Source organism: Ranitomeya variabilis, chromosome 5, assembly GCF_051348905.1.
Source record: "Ranitomeya variabilis isolate aRanVar5 chromosome 5, aRanVar5.hap1, whole genome shotgun sequence".
NCBI classification, from domain to species: domain Eukaryota; kingdom Metazoa; phylum Chordata; class Amphibia; order Anura; family Dendrobatidae; genus Ranitomeya; species Ranitomeya variabilis.
In genome coordinates, this window is record NC_135236.1 from 445,743,013 (window position 1) to 445,749,012 (window position 6,000).

Sequence of the window (6,000 nt, forward strand, 5' to 3'; positions counted from 1 at the left end):
CCGGAGAACTGACTACCCCTAGAGGGAAAAAATAAGACCTCGCTTGCCTCCAGAGAAATTGAACCCCAAAGATATAGAAAGCCCCCAACAAATAATAACGGTGAGGCAAGAGGAAAACACAAACGTAGAGATGAACTAGATTCAGCAAAGTGAGGCCCAATAGTCTAGATAGCAGAAAATAGATAGTGGACTATGCGGTTAGCAGAAAACCCTACAAAACATCCACGCTGAACATTCAAGAACCCCCACACCGACTGACGGTGTGGAGGGAGAATATCAGCCCCCTAGAGCTTCCAGCGAGTCAAAAATCAAATGTAAAGCAAGCTGGACAAAAACACTGAATAATGCAAACGATCCAAATTGTACAAAACAGACTTAGCTTTTCTTGCATGAGGCAGACTGAAAGGAATCCAGAGGAGACCAAATAGGTCTGGATACAACGATGCCAGGCAAGAGACTGAGTCCAGAGGAGACTCAAATAGGAAACACCCGCTGCTTAACGACACAGCTGGAGCTCAGGCCTGCAACAAGACATACCTAACACAATACCGTTAGTGACCACCAGAGGGAGCCCAGAAACACAGTTCACAACAGTCACCTTACAATAGCAAGGTGACATTAACCCTTTATTACCCCATATGCCAATGCTACTGTCATGATCGATTTTTTGGATTTGTGGCAGATCTGGTTTCCTTCAGTTTAAAACCTTTTTTCTTTCAGGTTATCAGGGGTTAATGCAGTTTCCCCGGGGGCCTGCTGGTGTATTGTATTGCATTGCTGCTGGGTCAGCTGATGTGGGTGGTGACCACTCCCACCATCCTTTAAGAGGTCACCTGGTGCATCAGCTGACTGTTGGTGTTGGTTCATTATGCAGTGACCAAGCTGGGAGAAGGAGCTTGCTGGGAGCTGTAGTTCTTCAGCTGAGTCCAGGGTATCTGGTGTTTCTTTCCAGCTGTGCTGTGCTTTGCAGCAATAAGTTAAGTGTTGTTTTCCTATACCTTGTCTGTCATACCTTCCCTTGGTGTTTTATTAGTGCAGCGGTGGGACCAGTGTTCTCGCTTGCCAATTCCCTACCCAGGGATAGGTGCAGGGCAAGCAAGAGCTTAGGTATTCTGCTCAGCGACAGGTTGAAAAAACCTGTATAGGGACGTCAGGGAGATCAGGGCACATCCTTATAAGAGTGCAGGAGGTGTCCATCTCCCCATTCCCCATCGCAGGGCCCACCGTTGTTATTGTGTCCTGGGTGTTCCCTTGTTTTTTGTACTGTTGGTGACTGACCTACGGTTAGGTCGTGTCACACCGCTTTGGTCACATCGTGACAGCTACAGGCCAATAGGAAGAGAGAGGCTAAGTGACAGAATAGGCGCATCTTACAGATGCGCCTTTTCTGGGGTGGCTGGGGGCAGATTTTTTTAGCCAGGGAGGCCAATAATCATGGTTCCTCTCTAGGCTATTAATATCTGCCCTCAGTCACTGGCTTTCCCTCTCTGGCAGAGAAAATTGTGCAGAAGCCCACGCCATTTTTTACGTGAATTAATCCTTTAATTTAACACCTACAGCTCCAAAATTTTACACACACACGCGCACACACACTACTAACATTATTAGTGAGGGACATATAAAAATCTAACTGTTCTGCAATGGATTGCTGTATGTAAACCATGTCTCATATCCTGTCGGCTTCTGCAATGATTTTACAGAACCCGACAATTGATTTACTGGCTTTTCTGCTACCTAACTCTCACAGTCAAAGTCACACTGATGGTCCGTGTGGTGTGTGAGTTTTTCTCGCACCCATAGACTTGCATTGGTGTATTTCGGGCGTAATACGGTGACAATTGCAGCATGCTGTGATTTCGTATGCACGTGTAATACGGCCAAGAAAACAACGGATGTTAGGAGCTGCCCCATAGATTAACATTGGTCTGCGTGCTATGCGATTTTTTTTTTATTTTTTTTTAATTTTTTTTATCGCATAGCACTCGTCCGTATTACGCTCTAGTATGACTCCGGCCTTAAATTAAAGGATTCCCAAAAGTAGGCAAGACATTATGATATTTTTCAGATAAAATATATCTTAGCAAATTTTACATATTACATGTGAAGTTTTTGATACTTCAAATTAGAAAAATGTATTTATCTTTGCCTAAGTTTATTCATGCACTTGTGTGTCCTGTCATTAATTCCAAACAAATAACTTTTATTGTACCAGTTCATCAAACAAATGTATAAAGATATTATTTATTTCATCTGTTTTTCTTTAAATCACCATTTACAGGTGAAAGGAGTCAGCTCAAGTACTTCTTTTTAGTGCTGGAGTGGGCGGTGAGATCGCAGTATGATGTACTGTTAACAAGTGAAACTATAATTTATATTTTTTACTGCTGTAGACAACCTTAAATGTATTTACCTACTGTATAACCTAATAAAAATAACATCTTTCTTGAAATTTATGACACCCACTCAGCCATGAGTAAGTATACCCGCTGGTCTCTATGTGTATTGGAGCATTTTTGGAGTGTAAATTTATTTGATGATTTTTAAGTATGAAAGCATTTTATGTACCTTGAGCCTGCTGAGAGCTATTTTCAGTGAAAGTATAGCTTACAGATTCATTGTTCATCAATGATTTTTAAACAAAATACAAAAGCATTAGAAATACCAGAAAGGTGGCAGTTTATTATAATGGAAAAGCAAATACAACTGTTAAGATATACAGTATGTGAACACTGAGTTTACAAATTTTGAATTTCATTACTGCAGTATAGACTATACTTAAAATTGAGGTACTTAGCACATAAACTGGCCATTTTGTACGTGCCAATCTGCCGTAACAAAGCAAACCCCGTTACTACACTATCAAATATATTTATTTATTTTGGTGCTGGAGTGGTGCTACTAATTTAAGTTTCCTGACTAGTGTTGAGCATTCCGATACTGCAAGTATCGGGTATCGGCCGATACTTGCTGTATCGGAATTTCCGATACTGAGATCCGATACTTTTGTGGTATCGGGTATCGGGTATCGCAACAACATTAATGTAATAATGTGTAAAAGAGAGAATTAAAATAAAAAATATTGCTATACTCACCTCTCCGACGCAGCCTGGACCTCAGCGAGGGAACCGGCAGCGTTGTTTGTTTAAATTTCGCGCTTTTACTTGGTTACGTGAAGTCCCGGCTTGTGATTGGTCAGGGCGGCCATGTTGCCGGGACGCGGACCAATCACAGCAAGCCGTGACGAAATTACGTCACGGCTTGCTGTGATTGGTCCGCGTCCCGGCAACATGGCCGCCATTAACCAATCACAAGCCGTGACGTCACGGGAGGCTGGACATGCGCGTATTTTAAAAAGCGCGCGTGTCCAGCCTCCAGTGACGTCCCGGCTTATGATTGGTCACGGCGCCATGTTGCCGGGACGCGGACCAATCACAGCAAGCCGTGACGAAATTACGTCACGGCTTGCTGTGATTGGTCCGCGTCCCGGCAACATGGCCGCCATTAACCAATCACAAGCCGTGACGTCACGGGAGGCTGGACATGCGCGTATTTTAAAAAGCGCGCGTGTCCAGCCTCCCGTGACGTCACGGCTTGTGATTGGTTAATGGCGGCCATGTTGCCGGGACGCGGACCAATCACAGCAAGCCGTGACGTAATTTTGTCACGGCTTGCTGTGATTGGTCCGCGTCCCGGCAACATGGCCGCCCTGACCAATCACAAGCCGGGACTTCACGTAACCAAGTAAAAGCGCGAATTTTAAACAAACAACGCTGCCGGTTCCCTCGCTGAGGTCCAGGCTGCGTCGGACAGGTGAGTATAGCAATATTTTTTATTTTAATTCTTTATTTTACACATTAATATGGATCCCAAGGCCTGAAGGAGAGTTTCCTCTCCTTCAGACCTTTGGAACCATCAGGGATACCGTCCGATACATGAGTCCCATTGACTTGTATTGGTATCGGGTATCGGTATCGGATTGGATCCGATACTTTGCCGGTATCGGCCGATACTTTCCGATACCGATACTTTCAAGTATCGGACGGTATCGCTCAACACTATTCCTGACCCTAATCATATACTTTTCATTCGCCACCTTCAGCTCTTCCAGGCCCCAGCGCCACCATCTGGTGACTAGTTGTGAGCCACCCCCCTAGTGTTCGAGTTTGGTTCGGTTCATCGAACTGGGGCGTGTTCGACGAATGTTCGTCGAACGTTCGATGAACACCGTTGAACCCCATTGAAACCAAAGGCAGGCAAACACAAACACATAGAAAACACATAGAAAACACCTTAAAAGCTGTCCAAAAGCTGACAAACTGCTCAGAAGACAAAACAAACACATGGAATAGTCACAACTACATATAGTCATGCGAAAAGAAAAGAGGTGGAGGAGTAAAAGGAGGAGGAGACACAGATACAGGCATGTAATACCCTTCTAAAATCAAGAAAGTGGAGTAAAAATCTAAAATCACCCTACCAACACCCAGATGTCGTGACAAAAAAATTAAAAAAGAAATATCTTTAGGTAGAATGGCGGTGGATCCATTCAGAACACTTTCCTTAGAAGACTGTTGTGAATTCTGCTTTTGGGCTCCCTCCGGTGGTTGTAGGTGGTAATGCAGTTGCCCCTGAGTTGCAGTCCTGGTCAGGTGTATCTGCTGATTGCAGTTCTGACTGGGGTATTTAGGCGTGCAGGATTCATTAGTCCTTGCCAGTTGTCAATTGTTGTTGGGAGGTGTAGGACCTCTGCCTGGTTCCTCCTGCCTTTCTGCCAAATCAGCAAAGATAAATGTCTGTTTTTTTTTCCTGTGGCACACATGTTGTGTGCTTCACAATTCAGTGCTATTCTTTGTGTTTTCTTGTCCAGCTTAGATTGTGTCAGTATTTTCTCAGCCTTGTTGGATTCTCTGGAGTGGCAGATATACATTCCATGTCTTTAGTTAGATTGTGGAACTTTTTGGATTATCTGCTGTGGATATTTTTGGAAGGGTTTTAATACTGACCACCTAGTAATCTGTCCTATCCTTTCCTATTTAGCTAGAGTGGCCTCTTTTGCTAAATCCTGTTTTCTACCTGTGTGTGTCTATTCTTCTCCTACTCACAGTCATTATTCGTGGGGGGCTGTCTATCCTTTGGGGGTCTGCTCTGAGGCAAGGTAGCATTCCTATTTCCATCTATAGGGGTATTTAGTCCTCCGGCTGTGTCGAGGTGTCTAGGGTATGTTAGGCACACCCCACGGCTACTTCTAGTTGCGGTGTTAGTTCAGGATTGCGGTCAGTACAGGTTCCACCGACTCCAGAGAAAGTTTCATGCTGCTCCAAGGTCACCAGATCATAACAGTACAACTGGCCCATAATGAGTTAAATGCATCTCAGAAGAAGGGAAGAAAGGTGTTGAGCCATTTTTTTTCTGCAGTCTGTTTTGTCTTTTTTTCCCTCTTTATTTATGGGTGGCTGAGGAGTCTTGTGCCAGCATGGATGTTCAGGAATTAGCTTCTCGTGTAGACCAGCTTGCTGCTAGGGTACAGGGTATTTCTGATTATATTGTTCAGACTCCTGCTTTAGAGCCGAAGATTCCTACTCCTGATTTGTTTTTTGGTGATAGGTCCAAATTTTGAGGTTTTTAAAACAATTGTAAACTGTTTTTTGCTCTGAGACCGTGAACCTCCGGTGATTCCATTCAGCAGGTTAAAATTGTCATCTCCCTGCTGCGTGGCGATCCACAGGATTGGGCATTTTCCCTGGAATCTGGGAATCCGGCCTTGCTTAATGTAGATTCCTTTTTTCAGGCTTTAGGATTATTATATGATGAACCGAATTCTGTGGATCAAGTGGAGAAAACCTTGTTGGCCCTGTCTCAGGGTCAAGAGGCGGCAGGATTGTTTTGTCAGAAATTTAGAAAATGGTCTGTGTTGACTAAATGGAATGATGATGCTTTGGCGGCAATTTTCAGAAAGGGTCTTTCTGAATCCGTTAAAGATGTTATGGTGGGGTTTCCCAC